Source organism: Pelmatolapia mariae, linkage group LG18, assembly GCF_036321145.2.
Source record: "Pelmatolapia mariae isolate MD_Pm_ZW linkage group LG18, Pm_UMD_F_2, whole genome shotgun sequence".
Taxonomy (NCBI): domain Eukaryota; kingdom Metazoa; phylum Chordata; class Actinopteri; order Cichliformes; family Cichlidae; genus Pelmatolapia; species Pelmatolapia mariae.
In genome coordinates this window covers 36,332,233-36,347,556 of record NC_086243.1, presented here as the reverse complement: position 1 = coordinate 36,347,556, position 15,324 = coordinate 36,332,233, and the positions used below count along the sequence as shown (strand labels likewise).

At 42.3% G+C, this 15,324-nt stretch overlaps 1 long non-coding RNA gene across 2 annotated transcripts; it reads left to right on the top strand.

Moving 5' to 3' along the window:
• The first annotated feature begins 5,440 nt into the window (after positions 1–5,440).
• On the top strand, positions 5,441–14,761 carry LOC135932183 (uncharacterized). Of its 2 annotated transcripts, none has more exons than XR_010573315.1 (3): positions 5,441–5,622; positions 5,742–5,863; positions 14,264–14,761. It is a non-coding gene; the product is annotated as an uncharacterized LOC135932183 (long non-coding RNA). The 2 variants fall into 2 exon arrangements; XR_010573314.1 differs by having other exon boundaries at positions 5,739–5,863.
• Positions 14,762–15,324: the final 563 nt, after the last annotated feature.

Here is a 15,324-nt window from a genome sequence, read left to right as displayed (position 1 = left end):
TCCAGGGAGCGCTTTTAAAGACCTTCTATGACTCTGTGGTGGCATCTGTCATTTTTTACAGTGTGGTATGTTGGAGCAGCGGTTTATCGGCAGCTGAAAGGAAGAGGTTGGATAAACTCATCAGGAAGGCCAGCTCTGTTCTGGGATGCACCCTGGACCCAGTGCAGGTGGTGGGAGACAGAAGGACTCTGGCCAAAATAACATCTCTGATGGACAGAGTCTCCCACCCCATGCATGTAAATGTTGCTGAACTGCAGAGCTCCTTCAGTGACAGACTGCTGCATCCTAGATGCATGAAGGAGCGTTTCCGCAGGTCCTTCCTCCCTGCAGCTGTCAGACTGTACAATCAGAACTGCTCCCAACAAACATAGATGTTTACATCAGCACTGTAACTGCAATAAGTTAATTAACCGAGTTGCACTACAACCTGGTTTGCCTCTTATCTGTAGTTATTTTTATTTAATTTAATAACTGTACAATACTCCGTATATAGTAACCATTGTCCTTAATGTAAATATTTAAGAAAAATTGTGTATGTTTCTGTTCTGTGTCCTGTGTACTGTTTGTTTGTATATGTGTCTTTTTGCTGCTGTTACAACCAAATTTCCCCTTGTGGGACAATTAAAGGATTATTCTACCACCCATGATAAGCGCTGAGGTGTGTTTCCTTGTCAGGAATCAGCCATCCTCAGCTTCCAGGTTAGGAAAAGTGGAACAGAAGATATTCAAATGCATCTCTTCACAGCTGCTGATGAATTCTACAAAAAACAAAGTTTGTTAAAAACATTTGCAGGTGAATCACCACTGATTTATCACTGCCATCCATTTACTCAAAAATTACTGACAAGTGGATAACTAGGATATATAGTTTATAATTTCAACAATGTACTGTACAAAATGAACTATATATGACAAATGTGGTGCTTGTGGAATTTTTAACAAGGACCCTACAAAACTTTACTCATGCTGCCAAACTTTTGACAGCTAGTTGTGCAGTTCCTGCTTTAAATGCATTCACTTTTGAGATTAAGGAATCTAAGTGATAAGAGGCCAGAAATGTTTGACCTCGCTTATGAACCTAAATCACTGAGGCCGTCTCTCCTGCATGAAGTCCAGGTGCTGGTTTTCCAGTGTGTGCGTCTGATGACCTAAAGCTGACTCAGAGCTGTAACACCATCCATGGCTGCAGTATGGAACAGATGTGGGTGTGTCCTCGTCTCCCAGAGGAGTCCAAATCGTCATCACACAGCCCTACAGACACAAAAACGTGAAAATATAAACAACCAGACTATCAGCAGTGATTTAACTACTTTAAGACCTCTGTGAAAATCATTTACAATGTATATCACAGAATTTAAGGCCTTTATAATCACAGAGCATACAGAGAAAAGTACTAAACTGAATCAATTTTGATTCAGTTTGATCAGGATTTTGAACTGCAGTTTATTAAATCAATTTCAATTACTTTGGGTTTCAGTGAATGCTTACATTGCACTGATTAGAATATACTGGACATTCAAAGCTAAGATTCAGCGCACTGTGTTAGAGGCTGGGATTTGATGAATTCATCATATATACAACCTTTGATCATCATTTATGTCCAGTTGAGAATGAATCTGTGCACTCACATATTAAATGAACTGAAATCAGTAGTGTGATCTCCAGTCTTGATATAAGGAATGAGAGAACTGACAGCTGTTATTTTAATCAGCCTGTCTCAGTTGTTTTAACTCTAAGTATCACAAAGTAATGCGGTAACATCTGGACTGACGAGTTTACTGTCAGCATTTTAATCGCTAGTTTAAAGGCTGTAGGTTGCAGCCATTGCTCTAACACTGTATAAATGTAACAGGCCTCAGTGCTGGTTCTAACAGTCTGAGCTGCTTCCAGCTTTATTTGTGAAGAGCACAGCAGCTTACAAAACACGTAGCTAGCTCGTACAGCTATATAAAATAACGGGGCTACGTGTGGTGATGCTAGCGTTAGCCACGTTAGCACGTTACCTTCAACAGGTGGTCAGACTGAGTAAACAGGCACTCAGTCAGAGGTTGGGCTCTCCGTTTCGCTGCAGGGTCCCTTCATTCTTCACATATCTGTGTCGAGCCGAGTGTAAATCCCGAGGCTGAACGGCCTTTGTACAAGCACACAGGCTTCTTAGCAGGGCGAAGCTATGAGCTAGAAAAATCCAGGCTGGCAGACAGCCTGTGTCTGACCAACCAATCAGAGAGCTCCTTACATCCCACGGTGTGGCTAATTTGAATAGCCTCCAGCAAATTGTTAATCGAAGAGCTAATCTAGCAGCTAATCCAGGAGCTAATCCAGCACCTAATCCCGGAGCGAACAGGAAAGGGAAATGGATTTTGAACTGCAGTTTATTAAAGTGCAACTGAAAAAAGGATTTTGAACTGCAGTTTATTAAAGTGCAATTGGAAAAAGGATTTTGAGATGCAGTTTATTAAATTGCAAGTGGAAAAAGGATTTTGAACTGCAGTTTATTAAATTGCAATTGGAAAAAGGATTTTGAGATGCAGTTTATTAAAGTGCAACTGAAAAAAGGATTTTGAAATGCAGTTTATTAAATTGGAATTCAAAAATGAATTTACAATTGCAGAATTTATTCTACAATTCATTATTTAAGCACAGAAATTTTTATTTCGATGCGCGTGGCTCTTGTGGTCCTCCATAGAAACGTAGCTCAAAAGAAAAATGACGGTATAGAGACAGATTGTGTCCAGATGCAAAGAGACGGTACTTGATTGTTGAAATGTGGACCCGTATGAAATACAGCCGTTGAGTAGAAACCCTGAAGACCAAACCGCTATTGACTTAGCATGATCTACTCTTGTATCTTGTCTGTGGAGTCAGCGCATACACGGCGCACCAATTTCGCAATTATAAATCTCTGGAGGCGCACATCCAATTCACCAAGGACTGGGTGTTCCAGATCTACTGGCGTTTAGATCAACTGGCGTTGGTCGAACAGATGTGTGGCAGTCTTGCGTTTCAGGAGCTGCTACCGACAAACCAGCAAAAAAAACGCCAAATGTGTCATCTGTGACACTTGTAAGGTTATCTCAAACACACTCCGTCAGTCTTGATGCTGTTGAACAACAAAATGTTTAAAAATGTCGCGAGTTTACCTGGTGATATCCTCATGCGTGACGCGATCGCGAAAACAGCAAACAATTAACACCACGCCGATGTTGTTCACAGGGCAGCAAGAGTAAACGATCGGGAGACTCTTGTCGTCGTTATCGCTCCCCTCGCACGTTTTATTTTTCCGGTTTCAGCGTTTATGCTGCACAACTAAAGCGTGCAGTTCACTTTGTGTGCACTAACATGGACTCGAGTCAACCAGCGCCACCTCTGGCCAAGTGCCACAGCTTACAGCCAGATCAACTTGTGACACACATCTGCACCACGTTTGAATTCGTTTCATGCACAACACATTTGTACCTTTCAATTGTGTCTGTCTGTGCGTCATGCAAATAAACCTTTGAAATGAATGAAATGATATCATGTATTATCAGCCTACATTTGTACAAAATGCCAAATTATATACACAAAGTCATAAGAATCACCACCCTTGTTCATCATGATTCCAATACTTTTGCCCATAAGAAAAATGTCGTGAACAAATATAGACACACTAATATTTCACCAGTGTTGTAACATCACATGTCATTAGCATGGGTAAGATAACGAAATCAATACCTCAGATGGAAGCACATTGACTGGGTTACTTCAAAATCACTGGGTGACATGTCACTTTGATGCACCAACAGTGGAATTATAGTTCAGGTGACCTGCATGCCTTTGCACTTTAAAGACACTAGAGCACCTAAAGGATGCATGGAAACATCAAGTGATACACAGATAAGACTGTTGCACAGAAATATGCAATATCTGCACACTGTAACATGTTTAGTTGCTTTACTCAAGAGCCTGACTTCAGATGAATGACTCTGACAATCTAATTATTCTTGCAGATTGCACCTTCTGCGGAAAGTGGTACCACACAGTGTGTGTGGACTTCCCCTGTGCAGAAGGCGACTACAAATGTTGTGGGTGCTAAATAAACAGAAAAAAATTGATCCGTGTTGTCTTTGCTTACTGATTGTTTTTAGTGTTGACAATCCACATTGCTGGGATTGCATCTTTCAACATATTTGTGGGTAGATTGGATGTACCAGGGGTAAGTGCAGCCACTCAGCCTCTACTCAATGTGATCATAGCAGCAGGTGCAGATGTGTCACAAGTTAATCTAGTAGTAGGCTATGGTACTTGGCCACAGGTGGCAGCAGTGGACTCACCTCCATTGGAGACTGCTCCAGCTGCTATGTGATAGTGAAGCTGCTACAAATTGAAGATCATATGCAAGTTTTGGAAATTAACCCTTGTATTATGTTGAAAAACAAAAAATTGACATTGATTTTGTTGTGGGTCATTTTGACCCGTACTGTGTAAATCCACTCAGAATTGTCAAGAAACTGCAATAAAACAATAGCAACTGTATTTCCCATGAGATAAACATGTAGAACACAGACATACAACAGTTAGACTTTCCATAACTATTTTAGGAACAATTTGGTAAAGGTTTTTCGTTCTTACAAACACATTTCTTTTGAACTTGCCCAACGTTCTCAGTTTTTCAATGTTCAACATTTTCAATTTTGTCCACATGATGGACAGAATGTAACTGTGTGATTTCTGCAGATGTACTTCTTGCATTTCTCACAAAAAGTGCTTGTTTTAAAACAGGAATCTTCCTAACTTAGATTTAAAACAAAAGATTTCTACGTCTCCTCCAGACTCAAAAACAGATGACAAACCAATCGACACACCTGAGTCACTGACTTTCTTAAATCCACTCACTCTCACTGGCTCTGTTTGTTACTAATCACTGTGTAACTGCTGTGAATTCACAGTAACTGTCATCTCCTTACAAATGTCCATTAGATTAACCACACTTATACAGACTGTATATAAAAACCAACTCTCCAGCCATGTTGATGGATTGCCTATATTGGCTGGAAATATTCATTTCCAGAGAAAAGACAGACAGACTCTGCAGGATGTGATGTGACAACACTAATGAAATATTGATGTGTCATATTTGTCCAAGGGGTATTTCATTGTTATGGAAAAAGAGAATATTAAAATCATGATGACCAATTGGAGTGGTGATTTCTATGACTTTGTGTATATAATTTGGAATTTTGTACAAATGTAAGCCAATAATGAATATAAGATATCATTTCATTCTTTTCAAAGGTTTATTTGCATGACGCACAGACAGACACAATTGAAAGGTACAAATGTGTTGTGCATGAAACGAATTCAAACGTCGTGCAGATGTGTGTCACAAGTTGATCTGGCTGTAGGCTGTGGCACTTAGCCAGAGGTGGCGCTGGTTGACTCGAGTCCATGTTAGTGCACACAAAGTAAACTGCACGCTTTAGTTGTGAAGCAAAAACGCTGAAACCGGAAAAATAAAACGTGCGAGGGGAACGATAACAACGACAAGAGTCTCCCGATCGTTTACTCTTGCTGTCCTGTGAACAACATCGGCGTGGTGTTAATTGTTTGCTGTTTTCGCGTCACGCATGAGGATATCACCAGGTAAACTCGCGACATTTTGTTGTTCAACAGCATCAAGACTGACGGAGTGTGTTTGAGATAACCTTACAAGTGTCACCGATAACACATTTGGCGTTTTTTTGCTGGTTTGTCGGTAGCAGCTCCTGAAACGCAAGACTGCCACACATCTGTTCGACCAACGCCAGTTGATCTGGAACACTGGGCACAAGATTTGGCTATTTTTAAGCCTCCACGTTGTGAATACGCCGTCATTCAAGCAAAGGTAAGTCAGCTTGAGTACTGCGAGTAAAATGCGTTTGATTCCCCCCGAACATTCAAATTAGTGCAGCATAAATTCATTCATGAGGGGAAATTACAGTGAGAACATGTAGAGGCTGTTAGAGGGATAACATAGTGAGTTCAGTGCATTGATGTGACATTGTCCTGAAGGATTTAGTTATTCTTTATGGTTAAAGAAATTGCCCTAATTAATTCATATTTATTATAAATAATCCTAATTATACATCTTGCTTCCTTGTTTGTGTCCTGTGTCACTAAAAATACATTCTGTTTTAGTTTTATACATTGATTAATGACCTGCAGAATCTCCTTATCATATTAGGTGTCCATAATTGTCACTTAACACTAGAAGTCCCAGAGAAGAGCCATTTGGCTTTTCTACCTATAAAACCCACCGTCGAGCCAAATGGCTGGTAGGCTTTTAGCTAATATCCTTAATCACCTGTGAACAGCTGCTTTTGTTATGTAAATAAGGTGGGGCCATGCTGAACCACTTGGAGTGGTTAGTTTCCTGAGCCACAAGGAAACTTGTGTTTCAGTTTGCCTTAGGGAGAAATCAACACACATGGGTGTATTTCCTTTGTTGCTGAGATTTATTGATAAAACAGTACAAAAAAACAAAAATAAAAAAACAACCATTTGTACACATATTTACAAATAACAATAAAAAGTGAGTGAGTACATTTCAACATTTTCAGCAATCACTCACAATCCTGGCACTGCTATGGTATCTGTAGTCTGCATTTACCACATGTGTATCTGTAGCAGTGAACACATCGCACAGTGGCATGATTGTTCTTGCATTTGTGTTTGACCTGACACGTGGCTCTTTTTCCAGGGCTAGGTGTGGAGGGTTGTGTCCGAAGCAACTGTTCTTTTCTTGCCTTCTTCCCAGCTATATGAGAGTTAGCCAACTCTTTTGCAAACTCCACCAGGAAGTCCACCCGTCTTTCCTGCGTCCCGGTGCATGCTTGATACAGCACATGTGCATTCAGTGCTGCCATGTCAATCATGTTATAGGACCGTGTACTCCCGCACCATCTGGTCCATCACATCCACGCCACACTTTGTGGTGTTGTAAAGGGTGACAGTGTTTGGCTTCCTTTTGGTGGTGTTATCAGTCTGAACCACGCTGTGCATGCTGCTAAGAATATAGACTGTCTTCTTCCGTTTGGCCGCATACGCCGTCAGCGTGGCAGCAGAGGTTGAAAACACCTAAGAAATAAGATAAATTGTTATTTCCATAGCACTTTTACACACAATGAAACACATAAACATAGAACCACAAAAGACCTGCAGCCTACCTGAGTGGTGAATTCATTGCGATTTGTGTATCTAGCGGATTGAGGAATTTCCCGGCGAATCTTGCTGACTGTGCCGAGGATGGTGGTTTTCCGTCTAAGAAGTTTTTGCGCAAGTGAAAGTGATGTGAAGAAATTGTCCGTGGTAACATTTCTGCCCTTGTCTAGGAATGGTTCCATCAGCCTCATCACTACATTTTCAGACAGTCTCTCCCCACTGGGACGATTGGGGTCCTTGCCAAGATATAGGAGGACATTGCAAATGTACTTGGATTTTAGGTCGCAGGCCACCCAAAACTTGATCCCAAACTTGTCAGGTTTACTTGCAATATACTGCAGGAAACAGCACCGAGTCTTTGATGGGAAGAGCTGTTCATCAACGGTGATATGTAGACCAGGGTTGTAGCACGTGATGCAGTTGGTGACAAATGATCCCCACACACTGGAAACTGCAGCGAACTTATCAGTCTTTGCTCGATCACTGCGGGTGGACCTGTCATCAAAGCGTAGGTGTTGCATGATGTCTTGGAAGCGGTTACGCGGCATAGTTCCAATGATCTGTGGGTTTCCCAGGTTTGCTGACCAGCAGTCACGTAGTCATGGAACCCTAGTAACCCCCCGCAAGATCAAGATCTTTGATCAAGATCAAGATCAAAGACTCGGTGCTGTTTCCTGCAGTATATTGCAAGTAAACCTGACAAGTTTGGGATCAAGTTTTGGGTGGCCTGCGACCTAAAATCCAAGTACATTTGCAATGTCCTCCTATATCTTGGCAAGGACCCCAATCGTCCCAGTGGGGAGAGACTGTCTGAAAATGTAGTGATGAGGCTGATGGAACCATTCCTAGACAAGGGCAGAAATGTTACCACGGACAATTTCTTCACATCACTTTCACTTGCGCAAAAACGTCTTAGACGGAAAACCACCATCCTCGGCACAGTCAGCAAGATTCGCCGGGAAATTCCTCAATCCGCTAGATACACAAATCGCAATGAATTCACCACTCAGGTAGGCTGCAGGTCTTTTGTGGTTCTATGTTTATGTGTTTCATTGTGTGTAAAAGTGCTATGGAAATAACAATTTATCTTATTTCTTAGGTGTTTTCAACCTCTGCTGCCACGCTGACGACGTATGCGGCCAAACGGAAGAAGACAGTCTATATTCTTAGCAGCATGCACAGCGTGGTTCAGACTGATAACACCACCAAAAGGAAGCCAAACACTGTCACCCTTTACAACACCACAAAGTGTGGCGTGGATGTGATGGACCAAATGGTGCGGGAGTACACGGTCCTATAACATGATTGACATGGCAGCACTGAATGCACATGTGCTGTATCAAGCATGCACCGGGACGCAGGAAAGACGGGTGGACTTCCTGGTGGAGTTTGCAAGAGAGTTGGCTAACTCTCATATGGCTGGGAAGAAGGCAAGAAAAGAACAGTTGCTTCGGACACAACCCTCCACACCTAGCCCTGGAAAAAGAGCCACGTGTCAGGTCAAACACAAATGCAAGAACAATCATGCCACTGTGCGATGTGTTCACTGCTACAGATACACATGTGGTAAATGCAGACTACAGATACCATAGCAGTGCCAGGATTGTGAGTGATTGAAATGTACTCACTCACTTTTTATTATTATCTGTAAATATGTGTACAAATGGTTGTTTTTGTAGAAATATTTTTTGGTTTTTTTGTACTGTTTTTATCAATAAATCTTTTGGAGATTTATTTTCCTGGACGATTGAGAATGCATCAAGACGAACACAAAATGAAGTTCACAGCTTTTAGCAGTTCCCCCTCCCCACACACAAACAAAGAGGCAGTTTGCAGTTAGAAATCCGCAATCATTCACACCCCCCCACTCCCCTCCACAATTCTCAGGTAACGACCCAATTTACATATGAATTGATGCTAACAGACTAGCCAAGTTAGCTTCCACTTGGCTGACAGAGGGTTAGAAAAGCCTGGGACTTCTAGTGTTAAAGTCGAACATTATGTTTTCTCCCTCTTGAAAGTGATTACATCCTTGCATTACATACTTTAGGTTCATTTTCTGCTGATAGGTTTTGTTGTGGAAGTTTTTCCACTTAAATAAGGCCTGCAGACGAGCGGTGAGCGGTAGCTAACATTCTTTAATCCGGATGTTGGGTCTGTTCCCACAAACCCCGCTAGTTCTAGAGACTTATTTATCATGAAAGAAAACAAGGCAACAGCGTTCGATCGATTACTTGCGCAAGGGAGGCCTTTGGTCAAGAACCAGCTCTTGGAGCTCACGCTCCTAACCTGTCTCCAGCCCAAAGTCCTTCAAAGAGCAGCTTCCCTCGCAGCTATTTATTGACAAACTGTTACAGTTCACACAATACACGTACCTCCCCTCTTAACCCCCCTTGGTTACAAAGACGAGGCACTGTGTGTGTGTGTGTGTGTGTGTGTGTGTGTGTGTGTGTGTGTGTGTGTGAGAGAGACCTCCTGCTGGGCAGGAAGCTTACATCAAACAGACCTTCCAGATAGGATGTGTCTGTAATCAAACCTACAGCCCCTCACCCAAAAACTCAAGAATCTGGGGAGGGGGACTGTGGAATTGCTTTACAATGTAGAAATGGATGGTAAGCATAAAAATGACAAACATTTAACAATTCACTCTAACACCGGACACACAAAGACAACGGACAACCAAGCTTGATGGAGAGCCTGCATGACCACGGGGCAGGGTCAGCAGAGTCTCACTGAGAGTAGTGTGTCTCTCAGTTAAATACTTTCTCCATGAACAAAAGGCAGTACACAGCTGTTTCACACCTTAAGATTCACCACTCCCTGGAAGAGACAAAAGACTCTTCCTGTGGAGTTGTCTGCTTCCCCCAACTTCCTAACTAGACCCCCACCATTTGTCTTACAGTATGGGTGTCAGACATGTTAAAATCCAGTGGCACCAAGGCATTACAATAAAATAATGTGATTAATACATAAGTGAAAGAAATTCCTATACAATCCCACCCTTTGATTCTCAAATCAAGAATCACATTAAAACCAGAATTTCTTTCCCAACATTCTGTATATTACATCAACATTATTTTACACTTAAAGGAGTTTCACACTGTGTATCCTCACTTCACTGTTCTCCCACCACCCTTTGTTCATCTTTAATCTTCCCCCCAATCTAAGCTCTCACATGCTAATGGCAACAACAATGATACAGAGGAAAGGTCTTCTCCAGAGTGTCAAAGTACTTTGCATGGCAAAGTGAAAAGCATTAGATGGTCATTCTCAGTTCCTGTCATGGCTCCTGGTGTCTGTACCATTGACAGAGTCCTAATTCCCACGCTGATCTCCTTCTGTGCTGTCACCTTTGGAGCTTGGCATGCTCTCTCCATCCCTCGATTTCCATTCCAACGCGGCTGTAGATTTAAGGCAGAGCACGTCGTACACCTTAGTTGTCTTCCTCAACGTCAACGGCAAAAGTCTTTCATTTTATTTTAAGATTTTGCTGTTCAAAATCTCCTCGTGACAATCCTTTGGAAGCCCAGTGGTGCAGCCCACTGTCGTTTGTCTGCTGTCCTGCAGATGGTCCGTGCTTCTCACTGGTCCTGTTGAAGCGTTCTTTCTCGTGGTCTGTATCTGCGTCAATCCTTCCATATCCCTCATGTCACGGTCTCTGCAATTTAAAAATGAAAGCTTCCACGGAAAACCCTCTTTTGCCCTATGTCAGCTTAGCACAATTAGACATCCACAACGAAGTTGTGCATTGTCTCTTAAAAATTCCCAGGGATTCTCCCCTGGAGTAGTTTCACTCCAGGCCCTGTCTTAAGAAAAGGTAAAACATCAGCCAGTGGTGTGTCCTGCTGTAAATCATGTGATTGGATCATATGATTAGCCCTCTGCTGTGGAAAAATAGATGTTAGCGCAGCGCATCTGTATGCACACTTTCCCACAGTGACCTCTGCACTGTAAACAATACAAGGTCATGAAAACACACCGCTGGTAAATTCAAAGACACAGAAAGTGGCGATTAAAAGGTTAAGTCAGCACGGCCCAAAAGCCCATGCAACCTGTTGCTGTCACTTTTCTGCTCCTGTAAAAAGAAACATACATACATCCACCCTTTTGTCAGGTCAAGGTGGAGGTGCAGTCTTGCATACTGGTGTCAAGTCAGTCAAAGCTTTTGTCAGTCCAGTCAGTCCCCATTTTTTTATTTGCTGACAGTAGAACCTTTCGTGACGCAATAAGTTTCTACTGCCAGCAATGACGTCATTTCAAAAAAAGAAAAATAATTTAGACTGGATTACCTTGCTGAATCCTTTTTGGCAGGGACTTGTTTTCTGATTGTCCCAAATAAGTGGCTTTCTCCCGAGCCCATTTTAATTTTTGGAGAAACTCACTTGCGATTGTTCAACATGTTGTGTAGCGCTTTCGATCCCGATTTTGCAGGCCTGGTTGAAGAAGAGAAAATTGCTAAACAAAAAAAAACTTTCATCCACCAGTCACACCTCACACAACAATATTCTATTAGATAATGAGTTTTTGTTTTCCCCCATGTACCCAGACGTGTGTCATGATAAGACCTCCCCCACACATCAGAAACAAGAAACTCAATAATCTATTAGTCTCCACTCATCTGACCCCCCTGCAGCATTCTGTTCACCCCTGCAATGATTCAATCATCCTTCCCCAAAATAATACTAGTTCACTAGTCTATGTATCACTTCTTAACCTACTAAGTGAACCGGACAAGATGATGGTAACAGCAATGCATGCTTAAAATGCTATTCGGTCTTCATGAGCTTCATTGTGTGTGTTTGTGTTAGTAGGATTAATGCATTTTTCTGTTTGTGTAATTTTTGTGTACTTCTCCTCTTGGCGGTGCTCCAGACACTTTTCAATTCTCCACGCAAGGCAGTCGTTTTTCTTCCCAGTTTCCTAAACCCAATTTTCATTTCCCACACTAAAACAGCCATGTTCTCCCCTGCTCCTTCCACTGTGGTCTCATCTCATCTCTCCCCCCTTGCAGCAGTCCAGTGAGAGTCAGTTGTCTTTCAGCTTTGTCCTGTGTTTTCCACTGTCTCATTTTGCCATTTTGCTCCAAAATTGGCAACTGTCCAACTCAGACAGTCTTTTCAAAAGTCCATTCACACACAGTGAAGTTGCAGCTCGTTGGAAATGCACATCCATCCATCCAGTCATGATGATGCCATTTTTCTCCTTGCTGTCGCTGTCTTGCAGAGCTGCTGCTGCTGGACCTTTTCTTCACTGCTCAGGACACTGCTGTGAGCTCTTGATATCCATCTCGTTGTTCTGGAACTGCATTTCTTGTCTTCAGGGAGAGATTCTTGGAGCTTGTGTTCTCAGGGTGACAAACACATGGAAGTTAAGCTGTAAAGCAATTCAGCCAAAACTTGGTTTGAGTGTTTCTAATGGTGTTGACCTATAATTTTTCCCAACTGCTGAACGTGGAAAATTGATCTGGGTCTGCTCTTCACCTGCAAGTGACACACTGAGACATTTTGATCATTCTTATCACTGCTTAAAGAAACACATCTCCCCTCTGTGGTTCTGAACTCCCCTTTCCTAAAAACCCAGAAAGATTGTAGTTGTTCTACATTGAAAACCACCAAACCCTCTTCCTATTTTTATTGCTTATTTTTTATCAACAATTCTGCTAAAAAGAATTTTCTTGTGTGTCCACACTAGGGGAGCTGGTGGTCTGCAGTACCACCCTCTCCCGCTGGTTGGAAACAGCTTTTACACACATTTCTACACTCCTCTCTTTTTTTTTCTTTTCTTGTTTTGTTCCCCATTTTCAAAATTTTGAACCCCATTTTTCTCTGTTTTTTTTTTTTCCTTCCACACACAACAACTTTTCCCACACATCCATTCTCTGCAATCTTGCACACCACACATTTACTCAGTTCTTAACATACAGTCACACATTGAGTTTTGCCCTGGCCGCCCGGTGGAGCGCTTGCCACAGTCGCCTCTCGAGCCACTAATCCGGCTCCGCTGACTGCCCCTGGAATCTAGATTCTCTATTACTGCACGAGGCATCCCCCGTGAGGTTCCTTGCCTTCTACGGACCAAGGAACGAACACCGCCACCCCCAGTCTCCTTTGAAGAAGTTAGGATCTTTTAGAAGACGCTAGAGATGTCACTCCGTGATTCTACACGAAGACTCCCTCGGAGCTCTTGCCCTGGAAGGTCGTATCACTTTTACCTTCTTGAGCTCTCCGAAGGCTGCAAAACACTCACCTCCTCGGCCATACACAAAAACTCTCATGACTTGTTACAAGTTAGCTATCACTCACCCATCTGCAGGAGTCCCCTCAAAGTTGATGGTCTCGGTGGTGACTGAAACACACGGCTCCATGACTCCTCCATTTCCTTAGCTTCAACAGCTGGTAGGACAAAGGTACCTTTTCCCTCAGGGGTGATCAGCCCATCCACGGAACCGTTGTTCAGCGACCACACGGACCACCCTGCTCGCAGCGCCATTCTGTTGTGGAAGTTTTTCCACTTAAATAAGGCCTGCAGACGAGCGGTGAGCGGTAGCTAACATTCTTTAATCCGGACACACAAAGACAACGGACAACCAAGCTTGATGGAGAGCCTGCATGACCACGGGGCAGGGTCAGCAGAGTCTCACTGAGAGTAGTGTGTCTCTCAGTTAAATACTTTCTCCATGAACAAAAGGCAGTACACAGCTGTTTCACACCTTAAGATTCACCACTCCCTGGAAGAGACAAAAGACTCTTCCTGTGGAGTTGTCTGCTTCCCCCAACTTCCTAACTAGACCCCCACCATTTGTCTTACAGTATGGGTGTCAGACATGTTAAAATCCAGTGGCACCAAGGCATTACAATAAAATAATGTGATTAATACATAAGTGAAAGAAATTCCTATACAGTCTCTAAAAAGAAACAGGCAGATTTAGAATATAACATGCAGCGTTCTATAGATGGATACATAAAAACACTTTATTTGTTACATTTATGATAAATGGATTTGAAAGTAGATAAAACACATTTGTGTCGGCCTTGGCTTATTAAAGTTCTTGTCTTTAAATGAACTTTGTCTGTGTGTGTTTCAGGTACTGCACTCTTAAAGACTGAATTGCAGCATTGCAGCCACAGGTCATTGTGAGCATCACAGGGAAGGTTGAAGCCGCCCACTGCACCTGTATGGCCGGAGTCGTGGAGACCTGCACTCATGTCGCTGCTCTTCAGTTTAATGTAGAAGCAACAGTGCGGATCTGTGGCACAAGGACTGTTACAGATGAACCTGCATACTGGGTTTTGCCTGGTAATATGACCAAGATACAGCCAGAGGTTGGCTATAAGATAGACTTCTCCTCTTCAGCTGCCCAAAAAAAGGTTCTTGATCAAAACAAACAGACCATTCGTTGTGACAGGTAAAAGAAGCCGTCCTCAAAAAAGAAAAGTTCCACCTGCTACTGTGGAGGAGTTGGATCAACTGATGGGACAATATTTTTCCAAGCATAGTTCTGTTCTGAATAACCCATAATGTTTTAATTTAGGGGGCCATGTAAATACTTTGCATTTACTGAATATGTACTTACTAAGTACCACTGTTCAAAAGTTGAATAAAGAAACAAGCAAATGTTTGCCTATTTTTAATTAAAAGCACTTTGTAGAACATCAAATCAGTTACAATGTAGAATCAATGTTATGTATAGTTTACAAATGACAAAATGTTCACATAAAATCATGACAGCATTTAAATAATATCACCCACTACTAGCATTCTGTAATTTACTGTCTCTTTTGAAAACTTATCACTACATAAACAGCACAAGACTTAAGAGTTTTTAACAAGAGCATTTTTCCCTGGTTTTACTACCACACTGGGGCACATGTTCACCAAAACGCAGCAAACCTTTGCCATCTTATCCAGGAGGGTCACCTTTTTACCCACACATGGAAGAAGTAATCTGATTTGCATGGTGTTATGTAGCATGTAGTTTGAAGCAGGGATTTCGTAGTGCCCCATGTGTAGTGTTGGAACCCAGTCAGGATTTGTTTCATTCATTTCATAGGCTGGTTTGCTGCAATAATGGCAAATAGCAACTCTACAAATAGAACGTAGTTCTGCATGTTTGTTCTAAGTTTGTGCTATGATCTCAGAGCGCAT